Below are 15,438 nucleotides of genomic sequence, written 5' to 3' on the forward strand. Positions count from 1 at the left end.
TCTGCTCTCTTTTCCCGGTTCGCGGGTCTGAGTTTCGACCTGAGTTCGCTACCCCTCCACACTCTTCCCCTTGGCTTCTCTCTCCTCCTCCCCTGCCTCTGCCTGCCTGCCTGTCTCTTTTCTCCCTGCTATCTGTCTCTCCTTTCTCCCTAGAGGCCTCCCTTTGCTCTCTGGCCCTCTGAATGGTTCCCTTGTCCGCCTCTCCCCCCGGGTTCCATGTCCATTTTAGCGCTTCCTCCCCACCTTTGTCTCCCAGCCTTACCCTCTGAATGCCTGTCTGTCTTCCGTGGAGGTGCCCTGTCTGCCAGACATCTACTCACACTAGGGCACAACCCTAGTGCTGGGCCACCTGTGGGCCAAGCATCCTGCCCAAAGCCCCTAGCTGGACACTTTGGGAGCTGACTAGGGTCTCAAGTGTGCAATGTTTAGGAGAGTGACATTTGTCCCCGTTCCGGGTTTTAAGGGCTTGTGTTGAGGCTCTCCTGGTTACAGCCAGAGGGGATCTGAGGGCTTATGAAGACACTCATTGGCTCCAGCTGCTGGAATCTCACTTTCCCTGCTTGGGCCCCCAGGCTCCTTCTCCCCCACCACAACCTGCCTATTTTGAACCCAGGGACAGTTTAAACACTCCCCATTCCGTTTCCTTCAGCACAGTAACGCAGGCCATACACTTTTTGGTTCTTTTTTTACTTTTTAATCACCAGTACCAAGGAGAAAGCGATAAAGCACAGGAGAAAACACAGAAAGGGCAACGCGCGCAAAATAGGCATGCCCGACGGCAGCTCAGAGGCCGGAAGGAAAGCACAGAACGTAGGATGCCAAGGAGTGGATTTTGTCACTAACGCCATTGTTTCTAGAAGTCTGTAATCTTGGAGCATTACTTTACAGGCCTCAGTTCCCTCTATAAAATGGGTCTGATTGTAATTAAGCAACAACAAACCACATTGCTTGTAAAACAGCAGACATTGGGAACCGGTCTTTCATTTGAGTTTTGTTTCCTGAGAAAATCTGGGAGTTTAGGATTCCCCCACCCCTTCCCCAGAATACAATTATATTCCAAAATTCTTCATCTCAGTCGTTAAAGCATATTACATTCTCTCATCCCCCTTCTATCAAAGGGCGAGGGCTTCAAGTTCTTTTAACAGAAAACGACAGACACAGGCAACGTTTGTTAAGCGGTGGGAACTGTCCCAGAGTTCTCCAAGCCCTTTGGATGAGGATACGAAGGCCCCGCGGTGTGCTTTGAGGGTGCTTAGTGGATCTTCAGGAAAGCCAGCCAGGCAAACAAACAAGACAATACTGTTGCCCAGATTCACACGTGGGAAAACAGAGAGATGGCGTTGTCTAAGGACCACCGACGTCTCCGAAGAAATAGCACCACTGAACTGGATCTGTTCTCTGGCTGTTTGTGCTGATGGGGCAGAAGAGAAGGGTTTCTTGGAAACCTTTGGAAGCTAGCTAGATTCAAGTTAGTGAGGGGCCCAATTGTCACCCCCCTCTTGACCCTGAGCTGGCTTGGATTGGTTCAGGAAGCAGCGGGTCCGCCGAGACATCGACTGCTGCCCCAGTGCCCTCCGGATGGAGAGTGCCGAGACGACTTAATTTGCAGGAAGACGCTCACACTAGCTCATCTCGGGCCAGCCAGGACGCAATGGGGGGTCGGATTTGGCTCCTCCCAAGACCCCTCCCCAAAATCCTGTCTGGGCGCACGCTAGAGGTAGTGGCGGAAGAAACCAGAGCTCTGGCGCCAGCGCCGAGAGGGGATGGGGAGGGCAAGCCTCTGGGAGCTTGGCTGCCTCTTGCCAAGGTCAATCAAGCCGTCCCATATTCAGGAGCGCTGCGAGCACCGGGCAGCGGGCCCAGCCAGGGAGGGTGCACCGTACCCGGGCGAGCGCTTCCCGCGCCTCCCGGCAGGTGCTCGAACCTTAAGCGGGCAAGGAGCCGGTGCCCAGGCAGAGGCCAGAGCCCGGCAGCAGGCGCGGGCGTGGGAGCCGCCAGGGCGGAAAGAGTCCCACCTAGGGATGTTTTATGCTAATATGCACCTGGCTGGGCTGCGAGTAGAAGGACCCTGACCAGAAGGAAGAAGTTCCGGAGAGCCGGAAACTTCCGGAAGCTCTTGATTCCACGATAAAAGGCAATTCTACGGCTCGTTTGCTGGGTGGCCTTGGGGAAGTTACTTGGGGGCGTCGTGGAGCTTCGGTTTCCTTCTCTAAGGAGAGAGTGTGGGTCAGGTTTCTTAACGAGCTCGGGCAGTCTCTGCCTGCAAAAAGATGGACCTTCTGACCTTCGGTGTTCTGGAGAATAGGTGAGGTCCGGAAGTAGGAAGAGCGAAGTCCTGGAGAACACAGAGGATCCAGCCAGGGGAGCCAGGATCATATTCCCTTCTTCACTGTTGACAGAGTTGGAGTGAAGAGGTCCATAGGTTGATGGCAGTTTGTTAGAAGGAGGTGGCTTGGAGATAAAAGCTCATGGGAAATGGTGTGGGAGCAGAGTCGAGAAGCACGTGCGCGTGAGCCTGTGCGTGTGCATGCGTTATGCTGGGACCCACCTGAACTTAGTCGTGGCGAAGGTGGGGTGGGGTGGGGTATAGATAACTGATGGTGTCCATCAGGTTCCGAAGAAGGAGCCTGGGAGCCGGGACCCGTGCAGGAAGGAACAGTAAAGGCCAGTTAGGGTTGAAGTGTAAGGGAGAAGGAGAGAGAGAGAGGGAGAAAGAGAGGGAGAGGGAGAGGGAGAGGGAGAGGGAGAGGGAGAGGGAGAGGGAGAGGGAGAGGGAGAGGGAGAGGGAGAGAGAGAGAGAGAGAGAGAGAGAGAGAGAGAGAGAGAGAGAGAGAGATGGGATGCTTCGTGGCTGCCCTCATTTCAGTTCAGTATTGCTCAAAGTGGGAAGTAGATTTTGGGAAAAATTCTCCTGAGAGAGGGTAGGGACTGAAGGGCTACTGGGCAGTGATACAGACGAAGCTGGGCTACAGGACTTGGAAAGCAAAGTGAAACCCTTCTAAGGAGATGGGAAAGGGTTACCTTCACCAAGACAGGTTTGTGCTTTTCCATACATTGACTCACAAATTCCTCCCAGGCATTACGGTTTTGATTTTTTCCTGAGTATATATGTGTGTGGTGTGTATGTGTGCATGTGTGGGCTCTCAAATGTGTGTGGGAATGTGTGTGATCACGTGTGTGAAGTCTGAAGGTGGACATCAGGTGTCCTCACTTGCAGTCCGTCTATATTGAGCTAGGGTTTTTTGCTGAACTTGAGGCTCCCAGTGTTGGCTAATCTGGCTAGCTAGCTTGCTTTGCTGAGCCTTTGTCTATCTGCACTGGGATTACGGGAGGGCCACTATGCCCACCTGGCTGCCACGTGGGTTCTGGGGATCCAAATTCCAGTGCGTTTACTCTTCTTATGAATTGATTTGTCAATTCAGACCATGTTTCTCTACTAAACCGCTTTCCATGTTCCTAAGGTCTCAGAATATGTTTTGAATTTGGGTTGAAATATCAACAGTATTAAATATTTTGGCAGTTATAAAGACAAAACTCTTTGCAGTTAACTATTAACTATTCTCTCCCCGACCCCACTCCTCTTCAGGGTGCCGCATAGTCCAGACTGGTCTTGAACTCCTAACCTTACCTCCATTTCCCTTAGTGCTGGGATTGTAGGCATGCCCCACTACCCAGTTTTCAGTCAAACTTTTTCTTAGACTGGAATTTCAGTCTCTAAGGTTGGGTATTGCTCCACTCTGAGTCTCTGAAAGGTCTTTTATTATGAAGGCTTGGGAGACGTTAGGTAGATGTGAGCTCTGTTCTGAGGGACCTTTCTAGACCTTGGTGTCAGGGTGATCAATGTGCTGGGGGCCTAGAGATCAGATCCCAGGTCAGTGCAGGCCTCACGTTTTTCAGGGGTGAAATTCACTCGCTCCTTCACACTTAGTGTCTTTCTTCTGGGCCTGTGCTGCTGGGAGAGGTGGGAGCAACCACTAAAGAAGTCCTTCCTGGGAAGCAAAGTGCTTAACAGAGTGGCCTCTGGCAGAAACAGTTCTGAGGCAGAAGGAAGTGTGAAGGCTTCTGGGACCTTGTGTGTCTTGGGAATACTCTCTGGGCTTTGTAGCAGGTCTGACCATGAGCTGGGCATTTAGTGAAAGGATTCTGGCCCAACAGGCAAACATGAGAGAGGGGCAGGAATGAGCTTGGCTAGAAAGCCAAGATGGGAGGTATGCTTAGAGCAGTGCACCTAACACTTGGAGTCTCACACTTCATCTGGGCCCGCTCTTTCAGAAATAGGGGACCGCCATGTTGTCTGTATGGTTAAAGATCTTCTCAAGAGTTTACCACCTTGATCCAAGTTCCCAGCGTCAACAATATTTTCAGAAACGGGACAGTCACTGCGCACGCCTTTAATCCAAGCATTCTGGAGGGGCAGAGGTAGACTGATCTCTCCGAGTTCGAGGCCAGCCTGGTCTACAGATCGACTTCCAGGGCAGCCAGGGCTACACAGTGAAACCCTGTCTCAAAAAACAAACAAACAAACAAACAATGTCTTCTTGAGTCCAGCCCAAGATGGCCTCTTGTCTTCCAGTCTCCAACACACATTCCATGGAGCTACCTGTGGACTCTAGCAAGTCACGTCTCTCTAGCCTGCTGGACTCTGAGGCATCAGGTCCCCAAGCCTGGGTATCCTTTTACTTGTATTTCTATTCTATGAAACAGACATAACTTTGCAGAAACCAAGGTGGGAGAGAGCTTTAGTTCACTATCCAAGTTCCTAGTCCTTGGGCTTCAATAATAGAAGGCAGAGTGGAGGCTAAGAAGCAGAATAAAAGCGAGACCTCACAAAAGTCCTTCCCCGACCCCAGCTTGCACAGCTTTCTGGTTTGGGGCAGGGTTGAGCATCAGTGTCTTTCAGCCGGCAGGTACAGTAGGTTCCAGTCACAGGCATTGCGCCAACAGTCTTCCTTCCATTGGCTCTGGAACCTTTTTTTTTCCTTGGCTGTAGGCACTCTGTTCTTGGGCTTCTCAGTCTCTAAGTAATCTCTAATCTTTATATTTATTATTCACTTTGTGGTATTTTGTTAAAGCAACAGGAATCAGACTAAGTCACCAGGTTCAGTGGCTGCTCCCATGATTACCACAACCACGATAGTGTCATATTTCCACTTCTACACTGCTTCTGGCTTTGCCATCACCACCTCCAGCATCTCTGCTGTGGGGATCTCTCCAGACTCAATAGAATACCCATCACCCCCATCATTCCCATCACCCCCATCATCCCCATCATCCCCATTTACACCCCAGTCAGCACCCCAGCTCCACCACTGTCAGCGTCAGCACCTCCATCATCAGAACCTTTCACCTCACGCCCTCACCACCCAGCTCATCTCCAGCCCTCCACCCCTCTCACCTCCTTGACCCACCCTTGCCTCTGCCCATTTTAATTCACGGACTCGCTCTTCCTAGAACATTTATCAGTTGCTATTTGAGTTGGTCCTTTAGTGTCAGTTCATTTGCCCAACCCAAGAAGGGCCAACTCTAGATCCTATTGCCCTGTTGTTCCCTTGAGACTTCCCATGGAAGATGAAATTAAACGCCTTGCTCTTTAAGTTAAGGAAGATTATGTGTCTCCTGCCGCTCCTGATTTACCAGGCCCATCATTCTGTCCTGGAAGGAAATTGGATTACTCTGATAGAATGTGTTCTTTGGAAAGCCGTGCTGGTTATTGCCTAATTCCTTATGACCTAGTGTTTGTAGATTGATTTTTTTTGACGACATGTCCCAGTAGTTTTCTATTATAGCTGCTCAGTTGATAGGCTCAGTACTTCCAGAGGCATCTGCGTCTCCTGGGGTTAAAGAGAGGCGGGGCCAGGCTGCCTGAGCCTCTCTGTCTCCAGGCTCCTCACCAGTCCTCCATAAATCCCCCTCCAAGTGGGAGCTAGTGATTTAACTGCAAGAAGAGCCAATTCCTTAAGTACCTAAGCGTGTAAGTCATGGAGGCCTGTGGATGTGCACATACGAGTTCTTTCCATGTCCTCTTGGCTTCCTGCCCTCTCATGACTCCACGTTGTGCCTCTCAGTTTTCAGATCACAGCTGACTCTTTTTAGGTGAAGAAAAAAGTGAAAAGCTCGTGCATTGTAGTGTCGTTGCTCTCTCCCTCGCTCAACGTGATCGCTCATCACCTGTCCTCTTTCTTGATCCGTTACAGTCAGAAAAATGTCTTTCTTATTCTTTCCCTGCCTGTCCAGGTCCCATCTCATTCCTTTTTCTGAGAGACTCTTGTGGTTCTGTCTCCACCACTTTGCTGTTTCTTTGTGTGGAGCCCTCCTTTGTAATCTCCCACTTCCTTAGGCACATCCGCTATCATTTCGTTCTCTGGGAAGCCTTCTGCAGGACTCAGAAAGAACCAGCAGCCTCCTTCAGGAGAGCGTCTCTTCTCCTAGCAGGGTTGCCTCAGTGAGGAATTGCCCTGGTCCCCAAGAGTCTTCTGCTGTGTACTTCCTCTTGGCTCTCAGTGTGCACAAGGCTTCAATGCGCCAGTGTCTGTGCCTGCGTGGTGTTTGGATTCCTGCTTCTCTTCCTTCCTTGTAGGGGACAGCTTTACCCAGTACTCCTTCCTACTAGTCAGTGCTCTTACTGTGGGTGCCCAACTTGATCACCACCTCCCCCCTAGGTCCTGGCTCAGCAACTGCATCTGACCTGCTGCCCAGAGTGCAGTACTTCTCCAGGTCCCCATGTCATGTGCTGTCACCTCCGCACTTGCCTCCCCAAGGAAGGCTTTCTCCATTCAGATTGGTCAACCCTAAGAGGTGGTTTAGGACCTAGACCCTCCCCCCCCCTCTTTTTTTCATGGCTGTACCAGTGAGAACACTCTAGAAACTCTTCCTGGCCACCCACTTTGTCTTCTTCCCCAGGCCCTTCCTAGACTCTGTATTCATTTTGTTTTGCTCTGACCTGATAAGAACAACAGTAGAGAGGACTGAGAGAAGTCTCAGTGGTTAAGAGCACTGGCTGCTCCTGCAGGGGATTGAGGTTTGGTTCTCAGCAACCACAGGCACCTCACAACTCTAGTTCCAGGGGATCCTATGATCTTTTCTGACTTTTGTGGGCATGAGATACAGATGTGGTACATAGACAATGTGGGCACCAGGCATGTTCGTGGTGCACAGACAGTGTGGGCACGAGGCACAGATGTGGTGTGCAGTATGAGAATGAGGCACATATATGATGTATAGTGTGGGCACCAGGCAGATGTGGTGCATAGACAACATGAAAGCAAAACGTGCATGCGCACAAAATAAAATAAATAACCATAAAAATATAATTTGAAATAATTTAAAGGAAGAAAAGTTTATTTTGGCTTGCAATTGGAAGGTACAGTCTACCGTGGCAGGGAAGGCAAGATGGAAGGAACATGAGGAAGCTGGTCACATTGCGAGTGATATAAGAAGTAGACAGTAGACAGGAAGTAGGGCCAGGCTACAATACCTCAAGGCCCATCATGGAGGCTCCATCTCCTTCATTGAAGCTCCACCTCCTCTACTGAGTCTCCACCGCCTTCATCAAGGCTCCACCTCCTTCATTGAGGCTACACCACCTTCACTGAGGCTCCACCTGTCTCACTGAGGCTCCATCTCCATCGAGGCTCCACCTCCTTCATCAAAGCTCCACCTCCTGAAGGTTAAAGACCTTACAACAACATCCTTTGTTCTCAGTATTAATTCCTTTCTTTTTTTCTTTTTTCTATATACCTCTGGCTGGGGTCTAACTATGTAGTCTTGTCTGGCCTACAATTTACTAACTTTATTATGTCTAGAAAAACTAAAAACTATAGAGTATCAAAAATGTTAAAATAGTTTTTAAAACCATGCACAGTCCTACCAGTTTACCTTGTTGATATTTTTATCTCTTTTCCCAAATGTGTGTAATTTTTTTTTTGCATGCATACACCTGTGGGGGGGTACATATATGGTGTGTATGTGTTTGTGTATGCATGTTTACATGTATGCAAGCACATATCACATGTATAGGAGTGTGTACATAGAAGCCAGAGGTTGGTGGCAGGTGTCTTCCTCAAATGCTGTCCACTCTACTTTCTGGAGCAGGAAGGGTATTTTGCCAATTTAGCTAGTCCAGCTAGTCATCTTGTGTTTCTGCCACCTCTGCAATGAGATGACAGACTGTAGATTCCCATGATCTTCAGTGTCTTGGGGGCTGTGGGAAGCACACTGATCCGAGAGACAGGAGGCCTGAGAGTTTAAATGCAGCCACCCCATGTCTTTCTGGGCCACACAGCCTATGGGACATAGAAAATTTCATATAACACCTCATTCTGCCTTATTGTCCCGTCCTCGACGGCCACACCCTTCAGCCTGCCATGCTCCTGCCTAAACGTTCCTTTCTGGCCTCTGGGAAGAGCCTTTTTTTTTTTTTTTTTTAAACCATCTCTAAGGAGTTGCTTCTCCTAGGTGCTCTGGCCTTGGCTACTTCAGCCCCACCTCTCCACCTCATCACTGTTTGCTCCCTTTGCAAGAGCCACGTATTTCAAAGCCCAAAGAATACTTCACCAGGAACTCGGAGTTTCCACTGCCGAGCTACTTTTCCTCTCTGGGACTGTGCTGACAGTGGCAGGTGCCTCAGAACCAAGGCTGCAGCCAGGGCCATCCTCTGAAGTGCTTCCTCAGGCTGCAAGCTCCTCTAGGATTCTGCCTGCAGCTTTCATCATGAGCCCCTCTTCATAGTCTCCCACCATCTACCCACCACTACACTTTTTAAAAATCAAGGTATAATTTACGTTCAGTAAGTGCATATATTCTGAGAGTATGCCTTGATGAATGCTAATAAGTGTGTCAGGCCTGCATAACTACCACTCTTAAGAAGAGTCAGGAAATCTCCTTTCTTAGGAGATTTGCAGATCCACTCTCTACAGTCAGCCCCTTCCCTGTGGGCCAACTTGACTGGGCTCTCCCAGCCCTGGGTTACCCCACCTCTTCTCCAGAGCCCTTCACCAATGGAATCTCAGACTTTACATTCTTTCTCTCATCAGAAAGATCCTGAGATTCCTTCGTGTTGTCGCTGTAATCATTTAAATCTTTATTGAAGCCATGCTCCTGTGAAAACCTTTCCTAGCTCTTCCGTTATCTAAATTCTGGTCCCCTGTGTGATCTGGCCTCCTCTCGGATACTGCCCACCCATCAGCCTTAACCTATTCCAGTGAACAAGCAGTTCGTGCATACCGAACTGCTTGTTCACTGGAATGAACAAGTGAGTTTGTGGATAAGTGCTGTGGTCGGACACTCCCATCTCTAAGACTCTTTGGCTGGCTAACTTCTAGTCACCTGACAGTGGATCTGAGAGACTGCCAAAGTGTCTGTCAGTTTGTCTCTCTGGCCACCGGTCACACCCTCTGTTGACTGCACTCCTTCTGAGGCCGACACTTCCATATGTCATATTTTTTTTTATCTCATCGCCTGCTGTGTAGCTTGTCTTCTGTAACTCTTTAGCTATGCTCAGAGGGACAGAACTATCCATTGTGTTTTCAGAATTTCTTCCTGTGGAAGTCACACTTTTAGTCTATCCAAGAGCTGTTCTCTTTTTCTAATAGAGCCTGACCTTATTGGAGCTTGGAGATACCTCTGCTGGTGATTGTTGGGAACATGGTCAAGTTCAGGGCCTGGGCACGGGGAAACATAAAGGGGACATCTGTGAAGGCTTTGCTTCCTCTCACCCTTCCTAGTTCCTCTAGTTTGGAACGCTGTTATCTGAGGGTGTGGTTTGGATTGTTAGCAGTCATTTGTGATGGTGAGGCGGAGGTCAAATAAAAGTATAATCCCCTATCCAGAACTAGTAATAAATGAGAAACCTAAGCAGATTCCTCTCAACTTCCCCTTAGCTGAGGCTGTTGACTGTACTGTTGACACCAAGATAATCTTCCTTGCCCACTTGACTGGGTTGGAATCATCTAGATGTGGCATGCCTCTGGGTGTGTACGTGAAGGTGTTTGCAGAGTGGATTAGCCGAGTGTGAAAGACCCATTCTGATTACAACCAGTACCATACCTTGCGCTGGGGGCCCCGATTCAGTAAAGGGGATAAGGGGGAAAGGCAGTTGAGTGTCTTTTCTCTGCTTCTGGGCCCACCACGCTGTGAGCCGCTCAGCCAAACACTGCCTACCCGAAGACTGAGCCTTTGGAGATGTGAGCGGAGGAAACCCTTCCTGCTTCAAGTTATGTCAGGCATTTAAACCACACCAATGAGAGAGTCAGTTAAGAGGCAGACTCACTGGATTTGAATTTCCCGTTCTGGGAGAGTGCCGGCTCTCCCCTGGACCAAGGTGTTTATCTGCTTCCCTTGAAGGGCAACACCCATGTCTGTTTCTGTTTTTAACACAGGGTCACATTCTGTAGACCAGGATGGCCCAGAACTCTCAGAGATCTGCCTACCTCTGCCTCTGGAGTCCTGGGATTAAAGGCAATGCACAACTGCACCTACTGAGAGTAAACTTTTTATACTGTGATGTAATTATAGAGCCTTCACACTTGCGTGTGTGTGGGGGGGCGTGTTTGTGCGTGGGTGTATGTGCACATGTATTTGTGTGGAGGCTAATGACTGTGGCTGCCTTATGTGCTGTTTCTCAGGACTTGGTTTTTAGATGGAGTGTCTCATTGACCTTGGAACACTGATGGGCCAGGCTGGCTGACCAAGGAGCCCCAGGGACACACCTGCTTCTCCATCTCAGTGCATGGATTAAAAGTGTACTGTGCTGTGTCCACCTTCTTAACTGGGTTCTGGGGTTCAAACTCAGGTTCTCATGCTCGTACGGCAAACTCTTTGCCAACTGAGCCAGTTCCTCAGCGCCCTGAACCTGTGTACTGAATGGGACATGCCACTGAATATTCACAATGGTCAGGACCTCCAGCCACCAAGCCACACCATTCCCATGTGGTTCCTGGAATCATCTCCCTCTTTGTTTCTCAGCCTTCTTGGCCTTCCTTTAGCAAAGACAACAGAGCAGTTGACTCTTGGCTCTGCCCAGGATCTCCCTGTGGCTACTCTTTCTGCTTTCCCATCCACTGGGACTAGAAGGAACTGGTTTCAGATCTTAAATTGACTTTTCGGCAACCAGAAAAAGGAGCTTCTAAAGACAAATTGTGTAGAGGGGCTGGAGAGATGCTCAGCAGGTGGGGGCACTTGCTGCTCTCGCAGAGGACCCAGGGTCAGCTTCCAGCACCCACACAGTGACTCACAATCATCAATGACTCCAATTCTAAGAAATCCTATGCCTTTTTCTGTCCCCTACCCACACACATGTAGTACATATAAGCCGGCAGGGTCACACACAAACACATGCACTTTTTAAAAAGAAAACAATAAAAAGTTTATAGAAAAGTTAGAAGCTAGATTATTTAAATCCTTGATCAAGATTCCACAGAACATTGGAACTTGAGAGGTAGAGGGGAGAGCATCAAGAGCTTGAGGAAGTTCCAGGTCAGCCTGAGGCACGTGAGACCCTATATGGTAAAAAGAAGGTCACACAGAAACAAGAGCCCGCAGCCAGGTCTTCCCAGGCAGCAGTCTTCATGGTCTTCATGCCCTAACACATGACCTCTGTTAGCCTTAAAGATGTCAAGAGGTAGAGTGTGCTGGAGGCAGGCTGCGCAGGCAGACGGCTGTGAAAATGTACATCTTTCATCTCCTACAAGGCAGTATAGGGAAATGGAGCTATTGTCACCAAGACCATCTCTTCTAGAAGCCAGACCTGCAGGAGCTTTATGACAGGACCATTGCCAGGAAATACAGGACTGTCGTGAGGACACCTATGGACACCAGGATTTACCAGCTTGGCCAAGCATTCTAAGAGTGGAGCCGAGAATGAGCTACACCATCGAGCCTTTTCTTCTTCTTATGGGCTTCTCTTCTTCTTCCTCCAGTTCCCTCTGTTTTCTTTTCTACACAGTTAGTAACTCAGTGTCTTGCGAATCTAATCCTGTTCTGCGTTCTGGCTCTTTAGTGGCTCTGATCTAATGTCTTTGGCTTTTATTTATCATTTGTTTGTTTGTTTATTGTAGGTTAAAACAGAGTATTGCTCTTTGCCCCAAACGTTTGATTCTTTACCTCGGCCTGCCTAGTGCTGGGTTTATAGGCACTCAAGCAAATCCATACAAAATGTCAGCTCTGTGTGGAATAAAAAGTGCTGGAGGTCGAAGGCAGGGTCTCACACAAGCTAGGTACAATTCTACCTCCAAGTTACATCCTCAGCCCATGCCTGACTTTTAAAACCTAAATCAAGAAAAACAACCCACAGGCTCCCCCAGGAGTCCCAGGCTCTCCTCTCAGCCAGGTTCTACACAGCTTGTGTCAAGGCCTTGTTGGATAGATACTGTTACAGAAAACCACAACCAATCAAAATGCAGAGCACAGGTGACTCTGGTGTGCCCAGCCCCAAGTGATACATCTAAAACAACTCAAGGAGCATCACCGAGGAGGGGGCAGAAATAAATATACAAAGCATGCTATGCATTCTGTGTTTATGTATATGATATGCTATATACTATATATTATATTGTTAATCATAATATATCAATTATATAACATATATCATAATCATATATGTCATAATCATATATCATATTTATTTTATGAATCTAAGAGAAAGCAAGGACGGGGTACATAGGAGGGGCTGGAAGCAGGAAAGTAAAGGGGGAAATGATGTAATTATATTTTAATTTCAAGAAAGAAAAAACCCATAATTAAGCTTACAAGCTGCCTGTAAAATATCAGGCACATACTGGGATCTTTTACTTTTTCTTCTCAGTATGGGGTGAGAGCAGACATGCTGTGAGACCATTCCTGTCCTCAATGGGAGCAAGATAGAATACCCTGTGGCTGGGTCAACCTGGAAGTCTCACATCTGTGTGCCCACAAATGTCCCCAGGCATATCCGTGAAATGGGGTGACGTGAGGTCAGGGTATGGGGTGACACGTGGGCTTTAGCTATGGGGGCAAAGGGTGGGATATGAAGCTTGGCTTTAGAACACTGTAAAGAACAGAAGTCATGATCTCAGTTCCTGAATTCTCACCCTCCAGCCTCCAGCCTCGCTCCAGTCTGGAGATAACGGAAGCCTAGGCAAGCCCACAGTTGTTGAAATGTGTAGCTCTCTGCTCATTCTCACTGTCCACTAGGTAGTAGCGGGTTAGATTCTTGTCCACACCGTCTCAGACTCTGGAAGACTGCCTTCCCTGTGGTCTTGGTCTCTCAGGGCTGAATTCTAATTCTGCTGGAAACCTGATAGTCCCAGGGAAGGGGGTTGGGACTGTGTGGGAATCTGGGAGGCGTTATCTGGGCTACTCCACTGTTTAGTACAGTGAGCCTGTATACATATGTTACCTATGAGGAATACAGTTCAGACATCTATAACAGCCTGCTGTGTGACTCCAAGTCCATTCGCATGTTCCCAACCCCTGTGCACTGCTACCGTCTTGGACCTGTTGTTGATATCCCAGGCCCAGCTCTGGTGAGTCACATCTCCAACCCTTCAACTCTCCTATCATGAAGCTCTTGGTCTGGGGATTTGAAGCCTGTTATCTATCATGGTTCAGAAATAATCCAGCCAGATGGAGGGAGGTAGTATACGCAGAGGCAGGCAGATCTCTGTGAGTTCAAGGCCAGCCTGGTCTACAGAGCAAGTTCCAGGACAACCAGGAGCTACATAGAGAAACCCTGTTTCAAACAAAACAAAACAAAACAACAACAATAACAACAACAAAATCACTGCTCTGAGAGAGTGTATGGGGTTTGTCTGGTACTGATATATATTCAGATGGTAAATAGTGGCCCCTAAGGTCTGGCTGCTCCCTGATAAGGAGATTCTCACATATACTAAATGATGCTATGTAACTTTGTCCCCCAAGTTAATTGGTCAACAAAAGCCTGTGATTGGGCAGTAAGTAGAGGTAGGTGGGGTTTCAGTTACTTGACTGGGGGAGGGGGGTTGCAGGCAGAGAGAGAAAGGAGAAAGGACACAGAGGAGGCTGCCGTGAGGGGAGATGGACCATGAGCACATGGCCAGGAGAAACAGCAAGTGACAAGGGACGTAAGTTAGAATATCTCCAAACCCTGACAATCTAGGCTTACACCTTGTAAACAAAACATGCTTTTTACCAGGGGTAGGTAGAATTTATCATTCCTTCTACATTTGACGCCCAACGTGGGGCATAAAACCCAGACTTTTAAATTTCATATTCATTTATTAGACATAATTCAGGGTAAAAGGTAGCTTCCAGCTGTCTGAGGTGTGCTCCATTCAGAGAATCCATTGCCTTTCAACAAAGCTGGCTGGGGATTTTGAGCTGAGGCTGCAAGAAGGTCTCTCTCGGACCACCGTTTCTCTGTGCACTTCCAGGAGATAAGGCCCAAGGGTGCAACCAGCAGTGTCTGCTCTGCAGAGCAAAGGACCCACAATTCTCTGGGATGCTCCCTAGCAACCATGCCATAGGAAAGGCTGTACCTCCATCCAGCCACAGCCAAGTTAGCTAACAGCTAATTCCAAAGCTGCAGTGCAGCATCCCTTAATCCTTCCCAAACACTGGTGCTGAGGCTGGGGGAGGGGGCAACCAGATCTTGGGAGCCAGTATTTAGCACTTAAACACACGGCAATCCCAGAGCAACCCCTATACGGGCACACGGGCCAGAGAAGTATGAGCTTGATACACTTGGAAGAATAGGAAGAGCTTCCAGAAGGACATGGCCTTTGAGCTGAAGCTTGAAAGATGCATATTTATTTATTTGGTGGCTTGATATAGGTTATCACTGTATACCCCTGACCTTCCTGGAACTTCCTATGCTGGCCTTGAACTCATAATGATGGCATAGCCTCCGTTTCCAGAGTACTGAGATTAAAGGTATACACCACCATACCTGGCCAAAAAAGATAGATAATTTTTGTCTGTCTGCCTGTCTGTCTGTTTGTTTTCAAACCAGGGTTTCTCTGTGTAACAGTCCTGGCTGTCTTGGACCTCACTTTGTAGACCATGCTATCCTCTTATCACAGAGATCAGCCTGCCTCTGCCTCCCAAGAGCTGAGACTAAAGGCACTATCACCTAGCAAAAATAGATAATTTTTATCTCACTCTCCCTTCCAGGTATTGTTAAAAACCGCATAATACTGGCATAGCAAGTTTAAATAACACAGAAGAGAAACTAGCCACTTGCAGTCCCATTAGCCTCTTCAACTTTTATAAATTCCCTTCCATTGTTTGCCCACCGGCACACATTGTACATTGTAGTGCAAATGTTCTACCTAAGTGTTCCATCTTGTGGTGTGAGTGTGAGAGATATGTGTACCATGGTTGCATGTGGAGTCAGAACAGTTCTGCAGAGCTGGTCCTCCTTGTCCACCTTAATGGGTTCTGGGATTGTCTGGCTCATGCAGCAAGTGCTGGTGCACACTGTAC

At 48.4% G+C, this 15,438-nt stretch overlaps 1 long non-coding RNA gene and 1 other non-coding gene across 2 annotated transcripts in view; both read right to left on the bottom strand.

Annotated features, from left to right (window-relative positions):
• Nucleotides 1–676: 676 nt before the first annotated feature.
• Nucleotides 677–15,438, bottom strand: part of Gm16863 (predicted gene, 16863) — a 49,374-nt gene continuing 34,612 nt past the window's right edge. Inside the window, exons 4-5 of the long non-coding RNA NR_046162.1 lie at nucleotides 7,475–7,660; nucleotides 677–2,389 (exon numbers count right to left, since the gene is read on the bottom strand). This is a non-coding gene — a long non-coding RNA (predicted gene, 16863). The remainder of the gene's footprint in view (nucleotides 2,390–7,474; nucleotides 7,661–15,438) is intronic.
• On the bottom strand, nucleotides 9,191–9,244 carry Mir7680 (microRNA 7680). Its single transcript, NR_106145.1, has one exon. It is a non-coding gene; the product is annotated as a microRNA 7680 (primary transcript).

This window comes from Mus musculus, chromosome 16 (genome assembly GCF_000001635.26).
Source record: "Mus musculus strain C57BL/6J chromosome 16, GRCm38.p6 C57BL/6J".
In the NCBI taxonomy this organism is placed as follows: domain Eukaryota; kingdom Metazoa; phylum Chordata; class Mammalia; order Rodentia; family Muridae; genus Mus; species Mus musculus.